The sequence below is a fragment of the Ursus maritimus genome, unplaced genomic scaffold (genome assembly GCF_017311325.1).
Source record: "Ursus maritimus isolate PB19 unplaced genomic scaffold, ASM1731132v1 scaffold_15, whole genome shotgun sequence".
NCBI lineage: Eukaryota > Metazoa > Chordata > Mammalia > Carnivora > Ursidae > Ursus > Ursus maritimus.
The window spans coordinates 40,436,009-40,461,186 of NW_024423897.1; positions in this window are offsets into that span (position 1 = coordinate 40,436,009).

Below are 25,178 nucleotides of genomic sequence, written 5' to 3' on the forward strand. Positions count from 1 at the left end.
GTCTTAATCTCTCCTTCAGTTGTGAAGTTCTGTTATTTATAGTATTCCTGGTTGCCAGATTTCTTTCTTTTCTTTCTTTCTTTCTTTCTTTCTTTCTTTCTTTCTTTCTTTCTTCCTTCCTTCCTTCCTTCCTTCCTTCCTTCCTTTCTTTCTTTCTTTCTTTCTTTCTTTCTTCTATTCGTACTTTGAAAATATCATCTCAGTCCCTTTGGTGTATAAGTTTCTGGTGAGAAATCTGCTTCTAATCTTATGGAATTTCCCTTGTATTTGACAAATTGCTTTTACTTGCTGCTTTTAAAATGACTTCTTTGTTTTTGTCTTGACAATTTGATCATAATTTGTCTTAGTGTAGGTTTCTTTGGATTCATCTTTTAGAATACTGTGGGCTTTCTGGATCTGGATGTCCATACCCTTCACAGATTTGGCAACTTTTCAGCCATTATTTCTTTGAATAAGTTTTTTGGTCCTTTCTCTTTCTCTCCCCTCCCCCAACCCCCCCAACTCTACTCCTGGGACTCTCATAATTCATTTGGTGGTGTGCCGTAAATGCCTCAGGCTTTCTTCCTTTTTTCTTTTTTTTTTTTTTCTCTCTTTTTTCTCCTCTGACTAAATAATTTCCAATGACTTGTCTTTAAGTTTACTGATCCTTTCTTCTGCTTGACCTAGTCTGGTATTGAATGCCATTAGTGAATTTTTCAGTCCAGTTATTGTTTTCTTCAGCTCCATGATTTCTGTTTGGTACTTTTTTTTCTATCTTTTTTGTTGAAAATATCACTTTGTTTATGCATTATTCTCATGACCTTAGTAAACCTATGTATGATAGTTAATATGAATCCTCTGTTAGGTAAATTATATGTCTCTGTTTCATTAGCACCTGTTTCTAAAGATTTATCTTATTGAATTATTTGGAGAACATTCCTCTGTTTCTTCATTTTCTTGACCCTGTATTGGTGTCTGTGTATTAGACAAAACAGCCACCTCTCCTAGTGTTCATGGATTCGTCCTGTACTAGAGAGGAGCTTCACCAGTAAGTCTGGCCAGATATTCTCAAATCTTTATGCCAGTCCAAACTACTTTCTTTGTTTTAGAGGCCCCCAAGCATTTAGGGTATGTTGGGTCCCATTACTACTGTGAGATAACAGAGACTGAAGCTCATTCCCCAGGAAGTCCCCAGATGAGTTGGGTTGTTGGATGTTTGGTACATCTCTTTCCCTCCCCTGGGAGAAACTGAGACCTGGAGTTTTTCAACTCTTAGCTCTGCTGGGCCAGAGACAGTAGCCTTGGTGACTTCCAGCTCAAATCACTATCTCTGTTTTTACTGACCCCAGGCCACTATCATATTCCATATTATCTCAGCATTCTCAGATAGGCTAGATGGAAGGCAGTACTCTGGGTAACACTTGGAAAAGTTGAAGCATTGGACACATGAACATGTGATGTACCTCTTTTCCTCCCTAAGGAGAAGTTGAGTCCTTCCTTCCTCCCTCCCTCCCTCCCTCCCTCCCTTCCCCCCATCCTCCCTTCCTTCCTTCCTTCCTTCCTTCCTTCCTTCCTTCCTTCCTTCCTTCCTTGATTGTGTGGCACTGTGCTGGAGGTAGAAATTGTGGTGAGAGAGTATCTCAAATCTCCCTATTGGTTTTGATGTGGCAGGTTTCACACTCATCCAGGGTTCAGGGTTCTCTTAACCCATTTCTAGATTTCTCACAAAGGTAACATGTTTATGAATTACTATTCAATAGGTATGTTTGTTGGGGGAAAAGGGGTTTAAGGCTCCCTATTCCGTCATCATGCTGACATCACCCCAGTAAGTACATTTTTTTAAAAGGTCAGTTTCTTTTTGTTTATATTTACACATTGTTCCCAAAAGTACTGCATACAAAAGTGAGAGAGAGAAAAAAAAAAAAAAACACTGTAGTATGTTTGTTTTGGTTTCTTGTGTGTATGAATTAAGTCTATATTAAAGTTAATTTTTTAAAAATTATACAACATTTTCTGAAACAAGTTTTAAAATAGCTTCATATAAAAACTAGTCTGGAGTCATTAAGATCCAAAATTTCTAAAGTGCACTCCACTTAAAAGTATTTGTGTACAATTATAAGTTCTCATTAACCATTCAGACCTCATACAAAGCAAAAAGATCACACTTAAAGGAAATCTGTGTAAAATATTTGGATTTGTACTATAATGACTACATTTTCCTTTTTAATTGAGTTAAAGCAAACTTAAAAGCTTTTAAATGTCACAAAAATTGTTAATGAGAATAATTGCAAATGTAACGAATGTGGTAGAAAGAAATTAATATTCATTAAGAAGGGAAACAAAAGGCAATTACCTTTCAGTTTTAGATAAAATCCAGAACTAGTAACCCTGACAAATTGAATTAAAGATTCAGACACATAGATGTTGTTCTGTATATGAGAATGATCTACTCTCCTAGCATGTTCTATGTGGCCTCTCTATGTCATGCCATTCTGATACATCTCAATATCTACTCTAGTGCTTCTAAGCTGATTCACATGCACAGAGAATACATTTATTTTGTGACTTAACAGCTTTAGCTTTTGATGATAGATATGGATGACCCTCATTCAACTAATTAACCAAATGAAAACTTCATTTTATGTCACTAATGGATCTTCTTTGCTAAAATGAAAGTAAAATTAATCTTTTTGGATTAAATGATTGAATGCTTAAATAGTCTAAATAGTAACTAAAAAGGCATGGTCATTTTTATTACAACTTAATCATACTTTCTTTTACAATACACATATTTTTTTGTGAAGCAGCAAGATACATTAATGACTATAACCACAGGTGAGAAAAAATTCAAGGGATTTTATAATGGATGGAGTAATAAATGAATAAAAATCTAACAACAGCATCCCTCCCAAAAATTCATTGGTAGTCCATAAGATGGTTCTAAAGTGAAGATACTAGCTTTTCCAAAATGTACTGCCCTTTTAGATATCTTACTGGTGTTGACAGGTTGTGTGTGTGTGTGTGTGTGTGTGAGAGAGAGAGAGAGAGAGAGAGAGAAAGAGAGGACTTTGTTTTGAAATACTTCTAATGTGACATTCTGCCTGATATATTTTTCAGAGAGTTAACCACTTTGCAGATTGTTAATCACTAGGCCATTTTCTGTTTGCGAGGGACTGGGGAAAACAAACAAACAAAACCAGAATGAATCACTTCATTTTAAAATCAAACTTCAGCATGCCCTTCGAAGTTTGTGTGAGTGAGTGTGTGAGGTGTATGTGTTTGTATACGTGTCTATGTGTAATTGGTTAGCAGTCTGCCCAGTTCATTTTTTTAAACAATACTATGACTCTTCTTTTGATGACAATAACATCAATAATGGCAGCAAAAAATACTGGCTCCCATCACAACCCTCTGTGTGTCTAGTGCTGGGCTAAATACAGACTATTTTATCTGGTTTTCAATTTTTTTTTTCTTGAGTAAAGAATTATTGTCTGAATTTTTGTAGTTAGGAAAATTCATGCTCATTCATTCATTTATTTATCTGATATTTATTGAAGGCACACTCTGTGCAAGGCTTTGTATTAGGTACTGGGGTTCAAAAGTGAACAAAAGACTCCAACATGCCCACTTTTGTGTTGTTTACATTCTATTGTGAAGAGAAATTCAATAAACAATTAAAATGCTTAATTTATATAGTAAATTAGAAGGTGATTAGGGCTATGGAAAACATGAAGCAGGTAAGTGGGGATAGTAGTGAAGAGGAGAGGGTTGCAATCTTGTGTATTTAGGTTTGGTTTCAAAGACAAGGTGACTTTTAAGAAAAAGCTTAATGAGGTAAGTAAAAACTCGTCTTGGGCAGAGGAATCACCAGTAGAAAAGCCTGAAGCTGAGAACTTGCCTGATATTTGGAGGCCATCCTGGCCATCTGGCTGGCATGGAGGAGTGAGCAAGGGAGAATATGATGGTAGCCAGGGTCGGAGGTGGAAGCAGGGGGAACTTATGGTCTCATGTGTGCCTTTGAGCAGATGGCTGGCACAAGCTCAGCTCTGCATTTTAGAGGGGTCATCTTGGTCACTGTGTGGATAATATGCTATAGGGAGGCAAAGGTGGCAGCAGAGGGATTCATGAAGTAGCTGTTGCAATAACTGAGAAAAAAAAGATGACGTCAAAGTTTAGAGAAGATAAAAAAGTTGTCCGGTCACACAATAAGTGAGTTGAATCCAGGTCTGCCTTACCTCACATCTGCACCTCTTTTCCCTATGTGTTTGATCCAGCACTGCTGTAACTCAGTTAGCCTTGGAAATGTGTACAAGTTTCTTTCTTGGCATTATGAAGGACATCAGAGTTTGTATTCCGAGGTATAGGATAAAGTGATTGGCTTTTGTTTTGATAGACTCTGACACCACTAAATATCCTAGTCATGTTATTAAATTTTAAATATTTCCTTTTACTGGTCTGGATAGCTCTAAATGGAGGAAGGAGAATAAGCATGTCTATAATGATGACATAAATTACGCAAGGAACAAAAATAATGCCTTGCTACTGAGAGAAAGAAATCAACAGAGTTTCCAATGATTTTTTTTTTTTAATTTAGTAAGTGAGAACATTTCTTTCACTAAGGGCATGCGACTGTGAATCCTTATTGTTTTGCAGAGTATGGAGACATAACAGTACTTTATTTAATTTTTGAGAGAGTAGGGCATTTGAGAGAAGGGCATTTCTGCCCTTCAGATGAAGTTCAAGTCCTATCTTTAATCAATAGACTTGAAGTGAGTATCTAGATCATTCTTAAGAGAATTTGGAAGATGCTGTGGATATAGGGGAAACATTGAAAAAGTATCTCTTGATAAAGTAAAACTAGATAAACATAAAATATATTGTCTCCATTGCTTCCAGAGTGGGGAAAAATGATAAAAATGTTGCATGGATTAAAATCTTCCTATATATGTTTAAGTGTATCGCCATTTTCCTTTAAAAAAATGAATGCTGAATAAAAAATTTTTCAACTAATTTTATATTTCACTAGAACTGTTAGGATTGTCTTTCATAAAATAACAGTAATTGGGTGTTTACTTCGAGAGCATAAATGTCAAATGAAAAGGAAAAGAATGCCTGCATGTATGCCCGATTCAGATCATGTTTAAGCCTCATATTTCCTGGCTTTTGACAGCAAAGGAGGCACTTTCTGTGCTGCTGTGCTTTGGCCATCTAAGCACAAAATCAGTACTCAGCACACTGAACAGGAGATGATGAGACACAATTTCCTGTGTTCAAAAGGAAGAGTGGTTTATAAATATATCAAGGACAAGGACACATACACACACACACACACACACACACACATGCCCCATCGTAGAAAACACTACTGGAGAACATCAATAAATATGTTATTATGTAGTTCTCAGAATTTAACTACTATGATTAAATAGGAATTCCTCTTCAGTAGCATTGTTAGGAATTTCAAATTAGCAATGAAAGAATTGGCTTTGGTTTTGACAGACTCCTTTGATTTTAGTCACAGAGGAATGTGAAAAAGAGTTTTAATATCAGTTAAATAAATAGTGATACATAGTATCTTGTTTTTCCACTTGCATCTGTTCTCACTTTTTTAAATGCAAATTTAAAAACCTTAATTATTTCAGTTTCTTCTTAAAACTTTAAGAATCGTGTTCCCTTATCACCCCCACCCCCCAACACACACACACACACACACACACACACACACACACACACATTTTTTTTTTTAAACCTCTATCCTCTTCTATTACTGTGTAAACTCCCCCTTCCTGTCAGGGACAAATTAATTAGAAGAGTAATCAGCATTCTGCCATCACTTCTTCATCATTCATCACTACTCAACTCATTGCAGTTTGGTTTTATCTTATGAAGACTCTATTGGAATTTGCCTCATTAAATCTTTGGGATTCTCCTAACTTCAAAGTCGATGGATACTTTAGTCTTGATTTTTCTTAATTTCTTGGCAGCATTTCTGTCCAGTGGATATTCCCCACTTCTCATGAATTTCCTGAAATGCATGTTCCTTGTTCTCCTACTGTTCTTGTAGTTCATTCTATCTCATTTTATTATTTTATGTTATACGCTGTTCCTCATATATCCACCCTTTAAATGTTCCCCAGATCGCCGTAAAGAATCTTCTTTTCTGCCAGTCCCTTCCATGAGACCATACCGATTTGCATTTTTCACTTATTACCAAACTCAGGGAAATCTAACTGTGAATAAACCGCCTGAAGTCTGGTTCTTTAACCAATATATTGCACCCTCTGCTTAAGAAGACCTTGTGATCTGTCCCCAGTTACCTCGAGCACAGTTTTTCTAATAATAAATATATCTGTCTTCTGTGAAAAATCTTCCTCTCAGTAGTATGTACTAGAATGAATAGAACCTCCCTCAACTGTCCCAACGAGCCAAACCAGAAATGTGTCCTTCTCATTGACCCTGTGTAGTCAAGTCACGAAGTTCTGTAGATGTTAAATAGGTACCAGCTAGTCACCCCTCTCTCCCCCAATCTCTCTGTTCCTATTCTCTTCAATCTCTCATTCTTTCTCTAAGGACTACTTACTGAGATCACTGTTTTGGATTCTCACTCACCATTCTCAGCAACTAGAATAATTTTTTTGGTTTTAAAGAAAGAGGGAAAAAATGGAAAAGAGAGCAAACAGGATGGGGGAGGGGCAGAGAGGAAGATTGTTCTGCTATAACAAGTTGCATTTCTGAGACCTTGGGTTACCAACAATCATTATATGAATAAGGTTCACATTGGGGGGGGCGGGGAATGTGCTAGGGAGTTTCTAATGAGCAAGAACTCCCTTCCCCCACAAGAATCTGAATCTCAGAGATTCTTCATATTTATATAACTGTATTGAGAAGATCTTCAAATTATAGCAACAAATGTATACCCTAGGGAGGACCTTATTTTTCTGGAAAGAATATATTAATAAGATCCTTAGGATATGTTCTTGAGGGTCATAAGGCTCCCAAAGAGCATGCATTAGAAAATGTTTGTGGTTCTACTAATCACCAGGCTTTTGTTTGCTAAGCTAAGCATGCCAGCTGAGAGTGAAAACTGAATTGTTTAGGATGATAGAGGGGAAAAAAAAATTAGCAGCTCTTTAAGTGAGGAATGAAGGGAAAGATAAATTATGTGGCAGAGAAAAGGAACTTTCCTGGTAGAACAGAGATTCCAAATTGGAAATGTCATGACCTTTTTTTCTGATATAGGTAAAATATGAGTCTTTCCTCCCCCCACTCACCACTCGTCCTCTCCTGCAAACAAATGACTGTTGGCATAACACACACACATTGGTACATCGGTCTCTACTTATTTGATCTTAGGACATCCAGTTAACTTTATGTATTCTTAACATATAGGACAAATACCTGTGCCGTATGAATGCATTAAAATGGCAATATAAAACCTAGCCTTTTCTATTCTCGATCTATAGTTTGTGGACCTCTATTTTAATTACTCTCGTCTAACATGTGTACTTGTCAGACTCTTCCAGGCTATTGTGAGAACTCAGAGCATAGAAGCCATACCTTTATCCTGTATCATTATCTCAAGAACCTCCCAACTTGTTTCATGTCTCCACAATCTAAAATAATGCTTTAAATATAGCACACCAGTGATAAAAAAAAAAAAAAGGTGACAAAATAACAAATGTCACGACTTTTAAATTCAGTCCCCTCTTCTAATTATGTCACCATTACCCTCTCTGCATGGAGGAAGCCAGAAAATAAAACAGAGGTTTTCAAACTCTTAGAACTGTCTGTGATTAAAATCAGTCTCCCAAACAGAGAGGCCTCACATAAACCTTTTATCTGTTATAGAATGAAGCAGCCTGAAACCAAATGCTGCTTGCCCAGTTGTTGCAGAAATCTTACGAAGTTTGATGTATATGAAAAAACTTTTCTGGAAGCTGTATTAAGCCTTAGCGGCAAGTATCTCTATATTCCCTTTCTTCTGAACATGACTGTTTAAAAAATGGATTAGCTCTGTTACCTGCAGCATCACTATATTGTTGCTTTTAGAAATAGATCATTATTTGCCTATAATGCACTTCAAAAATGTTACACAGGAGTCAGTTTGTATTCTGCAGTTGCTAACTACCACTGGTAGGTACAAACATTGCATTCCCAAAAAAGTTTTTTGAGGTCAGAATGCCAGTACCCTCAGATGAGGGTTGTAAACCAGAAAATATCATCAGTATCACAAATTATTGCTTTATAAATATCCACATCAAAATGTATCTTGTGATTATTATTTAATCAGAAAATAATATGTTATTGGGTAGGAATATCTACTATTTATTCTCTGATTTTATTAAAGAAAGTCTATTCTGTACAGAATGACGTTTTTCAATGGGTTTCTGATCTCCTAGCTCTATTATCATCATTGTCATAAACTAGGGTTTGTCATAATTCCTGAGCAATACATGGACACTGCATAAAAACAAATAGCTTTCTATTTTTTTTAACAGAATAAACAAAATATCTTGAAGCACGAAAGAGCAATCTTTATGTTTCTTCATCTCTTGGAAAAGTTCTTACTGTTGCTGTAAGTCCCAGTGAGTTATAGTTCTTTTATACACATGAAAAAAGATAATGGTTATAATCCCACCATGTGAATTTCAACTTTCACCCCTCTCTCTAAAGTTAAAAGTGAGCTTCCAAAGCTTTTAGAAGACGGCTGCCCTTTTCAAACTGCATTTCTAGTGCATCAGTCTTATTGATTTATTCATAGTAAATGCTACCTGCTCATTCTTTGTGCATGAAACCGAAGAAGGCTGCATAAGTGCTTCCCAAACCCTGGCAACCATCTCAGATGTAACTTGGCTAAACAGTGAAAACTTATTCTTTCTGGTGAAGACAATGGGCAGGCTGGAGAGGGAAAATGGGGCTTTCAGTGCCAACCAGGATAGGTCATAAATTCTAGTTTACCACCAATATCAAAGGTGAGACGTTTTAACATTCCAGGAACTATTACTTCCAGAAAGTGATAGAGCCTCTCTAGTAATGAAAGCATTGATCCCGAAGTGAACTCTAAGTGCATGATGTAAATTGGATAAGTTTTCTTGGAGAAAGCCATTTCTGAGTCTCAAAGTCCTTATAGGTGAATGCATATCAAAAAAAAAAAAAAAAAGTGAGGCATTTTAATTTTACAACCCAAAATACAGACTTACAAAGAGAAAAAAAAATTACCAGTTTTGGTTACGCTAAGATATGTCCTCTCCCTTTATTTACATATGTATTCATTCATGTTATTTTTAAACTTTTGGTCCTGATTTTGCATTGTATAGTTATTCCATGTGCCAGTCTATACTGAGCTAAATGACTTCCTACCACCTAAATGTTTATAAGACAGAAAAACTACAAAGCTATTATTTTTGACCAATAACCAAACAAAGTATAGGATTAGTAAGTTCTCTTGTTTATTACCTTCATTGGTTATCCATTGAAAAAATTAGGTAGGGACCACATAAGCTCTCCTTTCCTGGTTCCACAAAAAAGTAAGAAGTGAAGATGATTTGATCGAAATGGTTTGATGCCCAGCACCAGTTTAGTGTCTAGAAAGCTAATAATCAAACTTATGGTAGAAACAACAATGAAGTTATTATTTTCCGTAAAGCAAATACAGCCAAAATATTTCCTACTATTATTGTCTGGTCCTGATCCAATCAGTCAGTGATGGGCAGTAGGTCTGTGTTGAAGGGTTTTCTAAGCTGATTTTTAGTGTCTCACTGTTACATATAAATTGCCAAGGAGCACCTAACATTTGAGATAAACATTTAAGACGAAGTTATAATATAGCCTATGTGCTAAAATGGGAAACAGAGACAATGTTGGGAGGTGAGAAAAAATATAAAGAAAGTGTATTTGGAAGGCAAAATAATAATTCTCTAAAGAAGGAAGGAAGAAAGAAAGGAAAGTAGGAGAAAAGAGGAAAAGAAAATATAAAAAATTAAAGAAAAAAATGTTATAGCAGATTTTTTTAGAAATAGAAAATTTGGCAAAAAAAGGAAATCTTGTGGGAAAGGTAACAAAAAAGATTAAAAATTTGAAAATAGAATTTTCGTATTATTTGTTTTCTGATATCAAAATAGATAAGTATACAGTCCAAGTCCAGAGTTGTTCTATTGAACACTCTTGGTTAACAATCCCAATAATTAATGTGAACACTGTCGACAATAGCATTAGTTAAGTTTTTTCCTTTTCATTTCATTGAATCCACTAACTTAATCTTTCAAAATTCAGTCACTTGGTCTTTGTTCTAATGAAATGGGGAAGGGGGTAAATTACATCCCTTCGTGGCTGTGCAGTGTTCATCCATGTGTCCTATTACCACACACAGAGTCCTATCCTTTTAAGTGGAAGATGAAAGCTTTACATATTCAAAAAATACAAAAGAATTTCTGTACATTTAAGTAGATATCAATCCTGGGAAATCTTTTATGTGGTCTGATACAAAGGATGGTAACAAGGATAGTGTCACTGTCACAACTGAATGTTTATAACACTTTGACTTGAGTAAAATCTGCAGACTTGAATTTACACAATATTATAATTGCAAACCTCGATTGTTGGTTTAGATTTTTTTACATAAGTATTGTTTATCATTATGAGAATGCTTAAAATTGTATATCAGTATTTTCTCTCCATGAGTGTTAGATTTTAAAGGAATGCTTTCCAAATGGTGATTTCTTTTTTTTTTTTTTTCTTCTTTAAATATTTGAGAGAGAGAGAGCGCATGACCAGAGGGGCAGAGGGAGAGGGAGAAGCAGACTCCCCACTGAGCAGGGAGCCTGATGCGGGGCTCGATCTCAGGACCCTGGGTTCATGACCTCAGCCAAAGGCAGACACTTAACCAACTGAGCCACCCAGGTGCCCCCAGAATGGTGATTTCTTTAAACATTGTTTACCTAATATACTAGATATATTTGGATCTCATAATAATCTAGTTATCAATAAAAGAAAAGATGTAGGAAAACTATGAAAAACATTTTCAGAGGAACTATGTCCAAGTGAAATGGTTTGAAAAATCGTTGTGCCTAGTAAGTGCTGATATTAATGAGATGATGGATACCATGTTTTAAAAATCATCAGTTTGATGTCTCAAGAAAAGGGATGGGAATCTGCTCTCCTTTACAATAGTTTAATTTATTCTGTATAATTCATTATCTGGTTTAGTTTTGCTCTTATTATAGAGAATATTTATCTCATGAAAATCATAGACTATCATCACTATTTTGAGCTCGTATTATGTGAAAGATACTAAGATCGATTAGGCTCTGAAAGATTTTGATAATACTTCCACTCCTCTTTGGCTGTACTTCCACAGTATCTGTTCCAAAACTTTTCCACTTTTCTTAGTTTTATATTCACTTATATTAATTGAATCTAACATATTTATTGAGAAATCAAAGTTATTTGAAGTGATGTCTCTTCTCACTCTCTATTTTCTTAGCTCCTTCCTACCCTCCAGCCTCAGGCCAAAAGGCATTTGTATGACTGCCAAAAAGCAATTTCTCCACTTATGTTTTCAGTTATAGCCCAGCCTGTATCCTGTATGCTTCAGTTCTCATTCTCCTTTGTAACTTTTAATTTAACCAAACAGGTAAATAATCAACAAACACAGAGATAGCCATCACACTGCTCTTGCCGTTGTTTTTCTTCAAACTCCATCTCTCCTTTTGAATTACTGATTTCTAAGAATTATTATTTCACAATTTAAACTCCTTATTTTTGCCTTACCTTCCCCTGTCTTCTAAATTCCTTAGTGTCAACCATTAAAAATAATGGGGATTCACAAATCACAAACCTAATATTTCCCAAGCCCACATTTTCCTTGACTTTCTTAAAGCATGTTCTGTTTCCTTCTCATACTCATTAGATATCTGAGCTCTTTACCACTACTTTCTTCAGTCATGAATGAATGTAATGTGTGTATTTCCAACGGTCTTTGGCTACTTGGATATAAATGTCTTTTCTTATTTTAGCACAGTACATCTATACCAAAACTCACAATCATAAAATGAGATCCTTACATTGGGTCTTCTGTGTCCATCAATTATGTAACTAAACAGGACCAAATTCTTTGTAATTTTCAATCATTTTCTCTTCTTTCCCTCCCATGTCAGTTAAAACCTCTAAATGATATTATTCCTTGACTTTCTGTCTTCCTGCAAATGTAATATAGATATTTATCAATTTATAAATCACACAATTGAAATATCCCCCACCTAATGGTGACAGGAATATGAATAGTGGTAACTCCTGTTTTGTTTTGTTTGTTTATGCAAGCATGCCAACTAAGGACTTTATTTCAAACAAAAATTAGAAATGCAAATTGAGAGCTGTCTCCCATGTGTGACGGAAGGATCAGAGCAAGGAATCCCCCATGGCTAGGTTAGTACCCTCATATGCTGGAGGAGTTGTGATAATTCCCTCCCTGGCACCTATGATGGAAAACCTCAGGAATTGCAGGACCCTATGCCAGAGACCACCTATCAAGAACCCGGGGTAGAGGTCAGTTCCCGGGAGGGGACAGAGTCCTGCAACAGCACAGCCAGTGGCCAACGACAGGATCAAGTTATAGGTACCAAGAACATCCTGCCCATGGAAGTGGTCTTGTTCAAGAAGATGGTTGCCCAGGGCCATGTACATCTGCTCCAACAGCTGCTCTTTGGTGGACAGGTGACATCTGTCAGGAAGCATCTGAACAAAGCCCAGTGCAGTATTTGCGCCTGATGCAATGACCTTCATCATAGCCTCCATATGCTCTAGCAGCTGGCTGACCAAAGCATGCCTGACTCATGAAACACATCTACCTTCAGTACTTCCTTTGAGAAGATCTTGCTCTTTTGTGCAGTCCAGGCACCGATGCCCTTTGCAGGGTACCTGAAGATAAACATGAAGGTGGACATGTGACCTTCTCACCAGCTTGTAGTGGACCACCTTAAAGATGTTGGTGATGTCACACCACTGAACCCCGAAGTCAGCTCCTCCAGATACTATGGGTAAAAACTTGTGCCTGGCTCAGCCTCAGGCTCATCAGTTGCCGTTCAAAAATATCCCACCTTCCCCTGCACTCAGGGAAAGTGGATGGAGATGAATGGATTAAGTGGCCCTGGCTGGAGCAGAGAGTTGTTCAAAATAACTTGGTTGGTGGATACTGCCAGGAATAGGACAAGGTGGATGGTGCCCATTTAATCCGTTTGCACCTGGGCCCTGGTGGAGGAGACTTTTTTTTCCCTCCTACATGAAGTACCTTTTATTTTTAGATCAACTAAGTATATATAATACAAAAACTACTTTAAAACAGTTTTTATTTATTTTTTTAATTTTTCAATCTAAATTCAATTAATTAACATATAATGTATTATTAGTTTCAGAGGTAGAAGACAGTGATTCATTAGTCTTATGTAATACTCAGTGCTCATTATATCATCCAGTTATGCCATCCCCCCCCCCGAAACCTTCAGTTTGTTTCCTATGATTAAGAGTCTCTTATGGTTTGTCTCCCTCTCTGATTTTGTCTTGTTTTATTTTTCCTCTCTTCCCCTATGATCCTCTATTTGTTTCTTAAATTCTACGTATGAGTGAGATCATATGATAAATGTCTTTCTCTGATTGGCTTATTCCCCTTAGGATAACACCCTATAGTTCCATCTATGCCCTTGCAAATGGCAAGATTTCACTTTTGTTGATGGCTGAGTAATAGTCCATTGTATATATCTACCACATTTTCTTTATCCATTCATCTGTCAGTGGACATCTGGGCTCTTTCCACAGTTTGGCTATTGTGGACCTTGCTGTTATAAACATTGGGGTGTGGGTTCCCCTTAGGATCACCATATTTGTATCTTTGGGGTAAATACTTAGTAGTGCAATTGCTGGGTCATAGGGTAGATCTATTTTAAACTTCTTGAGGAAACTCCATACTGTGTTCCAGAGTGGCTGTACCAGCCTGCATTCCCAGAAGCCAGGACATATCCTAAAGACTGAAAGTAAATGGAAGACCACACATAGATAGAAAAAAGTTGGGAAACTCTAAATCATCATGTGAAACTAAGTTATATAGATTGCTATTGGTATGAGAATAGAAAAAGTAGAACAGTGGAACAAAATAAAGAATCCAGGAATAGACAAACACTTATAAATTCATTTAATTTTGGACAGATATGCCAAAGCATTTCAATGGGGAAGGGAAGTCTTTTAAACAAATGGCCCTGCGATAACTGGATGCACGTATGGAATAAACAAACCTTAATCCCCTTTAGTAGCATACAGAAACATTGAAATGGAGCTAAATTTAAATGCAAAGCTAAAACTCTAAAAGTTTAGAAAAAAATAAACTGGAACCTGAGGGAGGCAAAGATTTCTTAGAACACAAAAAGGAACAATAAAGATAAGACATAAATTAGACTTCATTAAAATCAGACTTCATCAATGTAGGAGAGTTAATAAAATGTATAAGCAAAACCTATAACAGAAAAAAGACCATCATACAAAATTATGTAAGGAACCTTAACAACTCAATAATAAGTATATAAGCAATCTAGCAAAATGGACAAAAAAAGCTTGTATACTTCACACAGAAAGATGTACAAGTGTTCAATAAACATAAGAGAAAATATTCAACATTATTCATTAGGAAAATGTGAATTAAAATCAAATTTATCTACACTCACTGGAATGATAAAAATTTAAAAGTTTATCAGCACCTAATGTTGGCCAGGATATGGAACAACTAGGTCTCATATATGTTGGTGAGAATAAAAATAATGTACCTCCTTTGAAAAAAGGAAGTTTGGTAGCCTATCATAAAGGAATACATCTGTCCCTGAAATTCTACCCTAGTTATTTATCCCAGATCAATGAAATCCCATGTCTATAAATAGTTTTACACAAGAATGTCCAGAGCTGCTTTATACACAGTCAAAAACTAGAAGTGGCCCTACTTTATAAATAGGAAAATATGTAAATATTTTATGGTAAATTCATATTACAAATATACTGCTTTTCAATAAAAAAAACCCTAAAACATAAAAAAGATGCATCTCACAGACACTTTGGAAGATGAACTAGATACAAAAAATTATATGCTGTAGTATTCTATTCATGCTGTATTCTAGAACTGGCAAAACCAATCCATGATGGAAAAGAAGTAAGTCATAGTATTTACCTCTGTGGAGGATAAGGGTGCTGATTGAAAACAGCCATGTGTTTCTGAGGTGATGTAAATCTTATGTCTTAACAGTGTATTCTTTTGTCAAAACTCATTAAATTTTACGTTTAAGCTTTGCTCATTTCACTCTAATTACATTTTATCTCAAAGAAACAAAGAAATGGTAAACAAATACTGAACTCTAGTTAGGAGTTTTTTGTTTTGCTTTAGTGGTATAGGTTACCAATTTCAAAGCTGTCTTCTGTGTTTGCTAAGTTTAAGCAAATGCGTAAATATGTTGAGGTTAATGAGAACCAGGTTTGTCATTGTTTTCAAAAGGAGTTAAAAATATTTTTTTAAAAAACCCTCAAAACTAGGTGCCCTGAATTGTTGGGTAAAATTAGAGACATCGATGTGAACTTGTCATTTTAATAGAGACATATTTCCAAGTCTGTTCACCGAGAAGGCATAGAAGCTGTGAATACACTTGGTTCCCCAGGTTTGTTTTCTAAAAACTGTTATCCATGGAGAAAGGAACAGGGAAAGTAGCGTGTAGTGGGGCTGAGCCACAAAAAGCAAGATGCAAGCCTGGACCATCCTGTCGTGCCAGACATTACAGATGTGCTCTAAGAATCATGGAGATATGTCAAAAGGATAGCCACGTACCTAGAGAGGGAGAAAGAATGTTAAGAGGAAAATTGTCAATAACTGGTGAATGTAAGTAAAGCATGTAGAAAATACAGGGCTATTTTTGCAACTTTTTTGTAAATGTGAAATTAAATCAAAATGAAATGTAACAAAATATATTCCAGTAGATGTCTTAAAAATGATTGAAAACCACTGGACTATTCTATCCAGTCTATCTGAACCCAGTCGTGGAATTCTGACTCTATTCTTTTTTTAACAAGACTTTCATAGTGAATGCTATTTCCTACCTCCCTGTCACAATCTGTCCCTTGGAATTCACCTGAAGGTCTTCCTTCTCCATGAGACCTTACGTGACCACCTTTACACCTGACTGGGTGGGCCATGTAGATGTAATTTTTGAATGTTTTCCTTATTACTCTTACTTCTTGGTATGTCTTTTTGTTTTAAATCTTTTGAAGCTCTAGAAGGCAGAAATACTACTGTATTGTTGCCAACCCTAATACCTAACTTCTTTGCATGAGCCAAGCAGGTGCTTAATATTTTCAGTTCAATTGTTTTTGGTCTGAGAAAACATATCCCAGTGAAAGCCTGGCTTTAAAAGATATTAAAATTCTTTCTAAGTTTTTATGCTTCTATTTTAAAACTTACTTGTACAAGCCAAACTTAGAGTAGAAATTAAGTTGTTGTAGGGTTTGGAACAAATGCAATTTTTTGAAATCTGCACTCATTTTCTTAGGTGCAAAAAAGTTTTGACTTGTGAGTTACTTTAATAAGTTCAAACGGTCAATTCATGACCTTATATTTGCTGCTCTTTCTTATAGGGTATCGTCTCTATTATGTAGCTGAAATGTTTTCACACCTTGGCACTATTTGAATCACATGTATCAAAATCACTGAATTTCCTGGTCCTTGCCGAATAAAACATGGTCTTGGTAGGCAGATAACATCATTATATGAAAGCCTTTATCTTTGTGGGTTCTGGACTGACAAAAGGAGGGAGAGTGAACAGATGTTTTCCAACTCCAGTGGCCATCTGCCGAGCCCTGAGCAACCCTCTTGACAGAGAAGCGATCTGCAGAGCATTTACTCCTAAAACACCCATTTTGTGAATGAAATGATTTTAGTGGTCTCTAAGGCTATCACTTTGTCAGCCTCTGTCAGTACTAAAATTAATATGGAAATAAAAGTAAACAAAGCATCTCTCCTTCCTGTGTTTCCAGAAATTTATCGACTTGTTTAAGCATCTGACTCTAGTGCAAACAAACATGGTTTTATTATAATTGCATTTAAATCTTGATGAAAAACAGCAACTTCTCATCAGAGTTTTTCCTCTTTAGGATTATGCATATAGGCTTAGAACTGAACTCTGTTCTACTCTTCAGGTACGAAACCCACGATTTTTTTTTTTTTAATATATAGAGGAAATCTTCCCCTCTAGACGTACTACCGTGACACATGCTAATATCTGTACGTACTAATATCACATACTAAAATCTGCATTAGTCACCTAGTGCTACTGTAACAAAATACTGCAGGCTGTGTGGCTTAAACAACAGAAATTTATTTCTCAAAATTCTGGAGGCAAGAAAGCCAAGATCAAAGTGTCTGCAAGTTGGTTTCCTGTGAGGCCCTTATGGGAAGGGTCTGTTCCAGGCCTCTTTCCTTGGCTTGTAGATGGTGCCTTCTCCCTGTGTCTTTACGTAATTGCCCCTCTGTGTGTGCAGGTGTTCTGCCTCCCTAGATTCCTTCAAAGCCTCTAGATCATGTGATTTGTCTTTCCCAACCTTGATGCCCTTTATTCCTGTCACGGCTGAGGCATGGCATGGGACCATCTTCCTCAGTTTCTACTCTTCCACACATTCGCTACTTCACCATTGAATGAACTCCTACTATTAGGCATAGTATTAACTACTGAAGAGATAATAAAGAAAATATACTCCCCCCCCCATGTTATGTAGTTGGGAGATGACCTCTGATTGCGTTTGCACATGTACACGTAGCAGATGGTATTTTACAGCAGCTAACGGTGGTGATAGGTGAGAGTCCAAGAAGACTAGCTTAGCTTTAGATGTGTTTAATTTGAGGTGATTGCAATTGCCAAGGAAGAAATTGTATAGAAATGGGAAAACTGGCAACAAAGTTGCAATTCATTGCCCTACAGGTAGTGGATGAAATCAATTAAACCACTAAAAGGTCTTAAAAGATTGCCCCTGGCAAAAGACGCGAAGAGAGAGAGGAGAAAAGTACAAAGGATGGAATTTAGGTGATCATGCATTGGGCAGAAACTGCCCCTCAACTTTAGGATTTCAAAAATTCCTAGATTTCATAAAATTTCAAATAATTAATTTCTAGTGTTTGTTATTTTAATCGCTTAGAACCCATTCCCTTTCCTAAAGATCTAAATTCTGGAGGTGCAAGCTGGACTAGAGTACATTCATTCTAATGCCCTGGTGTCACACATACTGTCCAATGTTTTGTCACTTTGCCTTTTGCCTTAATCCTCCTCAAGGCTTTCTTGTAACTGCTGAGTCATGACATCCCTTCTCAAGTTTGGATTATCCCCATCGATTTTCCTTTCATCCTCTAATCCAGGGCTGTATGTGTAGCCCGCTTTTCTCTCATCCCTGCGGCCTCCACCACTGATACATGCACCTGGGGATCTCTCTCGGCTTTACAAATGAACCTGCAGACCAGATTGAATGCCTACTTATTGCTGGTCTCAGAGACAAACACCCAGAGAGTTTTCTCTCCACCTCTCTCGCTCTCTCATTCTGTGCCAGCTTTTCTGAGATATAATTGACATGTAACATTATGTAAGTTTAAGGTGTATGATGTGATGATTTGGTATATATATCGCAAAATGTTTATCATGACGAGGTTAGTTAACTTACCCTTCCCCTCACACAATTACCATTTGTTGTTTTTGTGATGGCGAGGCCCTTAAAGCTCTGGTCTTACAGCAACCTTTAAATATACAATACAGTGTTTTTAGTCGCTATGCTATACTTAGATACCCAGAACTTATCTTACAAACTAAGAGTTTGTACTCTCATTTCCCAACCCTTCAGCCCCTGGCAACCACCATTCTATGCCCTCTGTTTCTATGAGTACAATTTTCAGTTCCACATGTAAGTTAGATAATACAGCATCTTTCTCTGACATATAGTTTTCTTATACTAGGTCTTAAGGCAAATCACCAGAAGGAAACAAGATATAAACAATTTAGAGATGAGGCAATGCTAAAGCTTAGAAAGTTCTTAAGACAACAGTCTTGTAACTTAAATCTCTGTCTTCCATTTAAGACTAAAATAAAGATTATTCTGGCTTCAGATTTTGGAGAATGGGATTCTAACATTTCTCCCACGCTCAACCTTCTACCTCTACCCAAGCAAAGGAAAGCGGTCTTGAAACCTCTGCCCGCTATATCCACTATGTCTGAAAGAAAACCAAATGAATTCTGATGATGCAAATTAGAATGAGCTTTCTCTCTCTCGTATTTTAAACAAGAGACTCAAAAAATTATTTTTTCTCTTAAGCATTGTTTCAAATCCCACATTCATATGGTCCAAGATTTATTTTCTTTAGCCAAATTTTCATTTCAAGGAAAAGTTATAAGTGAGGTAAGATACTGGTGCAGTGAGGTTCAAAAACTATATCTCAAACAGAACTTTGAAGTAGAGATGTCAGTGTGATCAGAGGAATGGCAATTCTTTAAAGCTTTACAGTCGTCTTTCCTATCCTGAAGTATGTATAAAGAAAAAGTGTTTGGAAGATGCATTTCTTCAGAAAAGGATAGTTATTTTAACTAATGAAAACATGACTGCAGTCAAGTAGCAACTGGATATTCTTTTCCATGATACAGGAACTCTAGCCCTAAACTAGTCAGTCTCAAATTCTTTATACCTATCCGTTAGCTGTTACTAATCCCAAGAAGTCTAGGGATACCTAGACACTGCCATTACACACTCACATACAACAACTGCACAGATAAAATTCGGCAAATGAAAACCTAGGAGCCTATATTGACTGGATCAGTAGTACAACCTCTCCATACAGTGTTAATCTTATTCCACTCATTCTGTGATGAAATTTTAAATTTTCATTAAAATCCGTTTATTATAAACTTTTTTTAAAAACGAGTACTTATGGTTAAATGTTTTTAAAATTAATTGTATATGAAATCATTTAAAGCCCTGTTCACCTATTTCTCAAGACAAAACAAAGCCTAAAATCATTCTGCTGCTATGAAAATTAGTTTCTTGGGTATAAGTAATACAACCAGAGATAAACTTTGGTTGAGGGGCAATCCCTCTTGAGGATTGAATTTGTCTCATTCTTCAGTTTTATCCATACCTTATTTTATCTTGAACTAGCTTCTAAAATCTGGCACTGAAAAGAGTGAGAGCCACTGAATTAAGTTCTCTAGGGAAGCCTACTCACTTTCTCCTGAGGGAAATGAGGAATACATGTGGCTGTTGAAGGATGATGCTCTTCCTTTTTATTTGTGTTTTTTCCCGAATAAATGCATTTTCTGGTATGGATGGGGGAACTCAATTCTTTCAGACATTGGCTGAACAGATTAAATCAGAATATTGTTTTTGCCGCCTCCTTGATTTCCCCAATCCTTCTCAACTTTCTCTTAACGAATGTCTTTCTTTGAGCCATAATTCATCTGCTACAGACCATGCAGGTTCAAGTGAGGGTAGTAATTTCCTAAGGGGACTTAACTCTCAGGGAAATTCCAACAAAAAACTAATTTTAAACTTAATGTTTGTTATAAATCACACCTAAGAAGCCCAAGGGAGTTTTCTTTCTGAATGCTATTCAAGCCAAACCAAACTAAACAAAAAGGAAATTTAATGGTTGATAAGCATGGATGGAACTCAGAAGAAAATATTCTGTGTTTATTTGGTTCTATTGGTTCTATTCTGTGGTCACTTATGAACTCTTCAGTTTTCACTCCCTGACTATGTGACTTATCAATAATGTTTCAGGTGAATATTAAGAACTGCTATATCCGAAGGGAGTTAAGATGGCAGAGGAGTAGGGGACCCCTTTTTCAGCCGGTCCCCTAAGTCGAGCTGGATAGGTACCAGACCAGCCTGAACATCCATGGAATCAGCCTGAGATGCAGGAAGATGCATCTGGATCTCTACAAATGAACATCTCCAGCGCTGAGTATTGAGGTATAAAGCGGGGAGCCATGAAACCACGCACAGATATCGGAAGATAAACGGAAGGGGGAGGGAGCCGCCGCGTTCTGGCACCGGGAAGCGGTAGCCACCTGCACCGGAGAGCGGGTGGGCTCGCGGATGGCACCCGCAAAACAGCAGACTGAGACTGTGAGCCGGGAGCGCGCGCCACCAGGCATCTCGTGGAACACCGGAACTCCGGTGTGCTCACTGGATCCAGACTGAGACCGGGAGCTCCAGGAGCGTGTGTGGGGTGGCTGGCGGCAGGTGGCTGGTGGCGTTAGAAACACAAAGGACAGAGATGCCCCAGCCCTGGAAGTGAGGGCTGGAACGCCGGGTGTGGGGCGCACATCCCTGGATGCTGCAGGGTTGAGCAGCACCAACAGAAACAGAGTTAAAGTGGCCAGAGCATCAGTGGAGAACGGTCCACGATCCCTCTGTTCTGAGACAGAGGCTGAGATTCGGCTGCTGCTGCTCTGACTCTCAGAAGAGGCACAGCAAACCGCCAGGGAAAGCCGCCAGAGAACAAAAGCCTGGAAATACCGGCTCACAGTGTGCCCATCCCCATCCCCCCTCGCAGGGGACATGGAGACTCTACCCAAACAGGGTTGCCTGAGTATCGCCTTGGCAGGCCCCTCCCCCAGAAGGAGGCTGAAAAATCAAGAAGCCCACATCCCTAAGATCCCTATAAAACAAGTGCACACTGCCTGGGTCCAGGTCAATAATTTGGGCTCTGGACAACCCCGCAACCTCTCCTCATCAGGATGATGAGAAGGAGAAATCCACCCCCAGCAAAGAAAAGACATTGAGTCTGTGGCCTCTGCCACAGAACTAATGGATATGGATATAACCAAATTATCAGAAATGGAATTCAGAGTAACAATGGTCAAGATGATGTTTAGACTTGAAAAAAGTATTAATGAAAATGTTAATGAGAATATAGAATCTCTAAGGGCGGAAATGAGAGTGAATCTGGCAGAAATTAAAAATTGTATGAGCCAAATGCAGTCAAAACTAGAGGCTCTGACGGCCAGGGTAAATGAGGCAGAAGAACAAATTAGTGAACTGGAGGATGGGTTAGTAGAAGAGAAAACTAAAATAGAATCTGGAATCAAAAAAATCCATTCTCAAGAATGTAGGTTACGGGAGATTACTGACTCAATGAAACGTTCCAATGTCAGAATCATTGGCATCCCCAAGGGGGTGGAGAAAAACAGAGGTCTAGAAGAGATATTTGAACAAATTGTAGCAGAAAACTTCCCTAATCTAGCAAAGGAAACAAGCATTCATGTCCAAGAGGCAGAGAGGACCCCCTCCCAAGCTCAACCACGACAAACCTACTCCACATCACGTCATAGTACAATTCACAAATATTAGATCCAAGGATACAGTATTGAAAGTGGCCAGGGCAAAGAAATTTCTCACCTACCAAGACAAAGTTATCAGAATTATGTCAGACCAGTCTACATAGACCTGGAATGAGAGAAAGGGTTGGGGAGGCATTTTTAAAGCTCTTTCAGAGAAAAACATGAAGCCAAGGATACTTTATCCAGCAAGGCTGTCATTCAGAATTGATGGAGAAATAAGGACCTTCCAGAAGCGCCAGTCATTGACCAATTTCATAACCATGAAACCAGCCCTACAGGAGATATTAAGGGGGGTTCTATAAAAGTAGAAAAGCCCCAAGAGTGATACAGAACAGAAAGTCACAATCTATAGAAACAAAGACTTTACTGGCAACATGGCATCTTTAAAATCATCTCTCTCAATAATTGGTCTCAATGTAAATGGCCTAAATGCTCCCATAAATGGCACAGAGTTGCAGTTTGGATAAGAAGACATGACCCATCCATTTGCTGTCTACAAGAGACTCATTTTGAACCTAAAGATACATCCAGACTGAAAGTAAAGGGATGGAATACCATCTTTCACGCCAATGGACCTCAAAAGAAAGCTGGGGTAGCATTTCTCATATCAGACAGATTGGATTTTAAACTAAAGACTATAGTGAGAGACACAGAAGGGCACTATATTATTCTTAAAGGATGTATCCAACAAGTGGATATGACAATTATAAATATATATCCTCCAGCAGGGGACGAGCAAGATACACAAGCCAACTCTTAACCAGAATAAAGAGACATATAGATAAAAATACATTAATAGTAGGGGACCTCAACACTCCACTATCAGAAATAGACAGAACACCCTGGCAAAAACTAAGCAAAGAATCAAAGGCTTTGAATGCCATACTCGACGAGTTGGACCTCATAGAAATATATAGAACACTACACCCCAGAACCAAAGAATACTCATTCTATTCTAATGCCCATGGAACATTCTCAAAAATAGAGCATGTTCTGAGACACAAAACAGGTCTCAACCGATACCAAAAGATTAAAATTATCTCCTGCATATTCTCAGACCGCAACGCTCTGAAATTGGAACTCAAACACAAGGAAAAATTTGGAAGAAACTCAAACACTTGGAGACTAAGAACCATCCGCTCAGGTAAACCAGGAAATCAAAAATCAATTTAATTTATGGAGACCAACGAGAATGAAAACGCAACGGTCCAAAACCTATGGGATACTGCAAAGGCAGTCCTAAGGGGGATATACATAGCCATCTAAGCCTCACTCAAAAGAATAGAAAAATCTAAAATGCAGCTTTTATATTCTCACCTCAAGAAGCTGGTTCAACAACAGAGGGACAGGCCTAATCCATGCATGAGAAAGCAGTTAACCAAGATTAGAGCAGAAATCAATGAATTAGAAACCAGCAGTACAGTAGAGCAGATCAACAGAACTAGAAGCTGGTTCTTTGAAATAATTAATAAAATTGACAGACCACTGGCAAGACTTATCCAAAAGAATACAGAAAGGACCCAAATTAATAAAATTATGAATGAAAAGGGAGAGGTCACAACCAACACCAATGAATTTGGAAGGATTATTAGACACTTACATCAACAGCTTTATTCCAATAAATTAAGCAATCTCGAAGAGATGGAGGCCTTCCTGGAAACCTATAAACTACCAAGACTGAAACAGGAAGAAACTGATTTTTTAAACAGGCCAATTAATTATGAAGGGATTGAAACAGTGATAAACAACCTTCCAAAAAACAAAACTCCAGGCCCGGACGGTTTTCCTGGGGAATTCTACCAAACATTCAAAGAAGAAATAATACCTATTCTCCTAAAGCTATTTCAAAAAATAGAAACAGAAGGAAAGCTACCAAACTCATTCTATGAGGCCAATATTACCTTGATCCCCAAACCAGGCAAAAACCCCATCAAAAAGGAGAATTACAGATTGATTTCCCTAATGAATATGGACACCAAATACCTCAACAAGATCCTTGCTAATAGAGTCCAACAGTACATTAAAAGGATTATCCATCATGACCAAGTGGGATTCATCCCTGGGATGCAAGGGTGGTTCAACATTCGCTCGGTCATTGTCTTGAATTTTTATCCAGAAGGAAAAATCCAAAAATCATATGATTCTCTCAATAGATGCAGAAAAAGCATTTGACAAAATACAGCATCCTTTCCTGATTAAAACCCTTCAGAGTGTAGGGATAGAGGGTACATTCCTCAATCTCATAAAAACCATCTATGAAAAGCCTACAGCAAATATCATTCTCAATGGGGAAAAGCTGGAAGCCTTTCCCTTAAGATCAGGAACACGACAAGGATGCCCACTCTCGCCACTATTATTCAACATAGTACTAGAAGTCCTTGCACAGCAATCAGACAACAAAAAGGGATAAAAGGTATCCCAATCGGCAAAGAAGAAGTCAAACTGTCTCTCTTGGCAGATGACATGATACTCTATATGGAAAACCCAAAAAATCCACTCCCAAACTATTAGAGTTATAGAGCAATTCAGTAATGTGGCAGGATACAATCAATGCTCAGAAATCAGTTGCATTTCTATCACGAATAATGAGACTGAAGAAAGAGAAATTAGGGAATCCATCCCATTTACAATAACACCAAAAAGCATACGTTACCTTGGAATTAACTTAACCAGAGGCGTTAAGGATCTATATTCTAGAAACTACAAATCACTCTTGAAAGACATTGAAGAAGACAAAAAAGATGGAAAAATATTCCATGCTCATGGATCGGAAGAATTAACATAGTTAAAATGTCCATGCTACCCAGA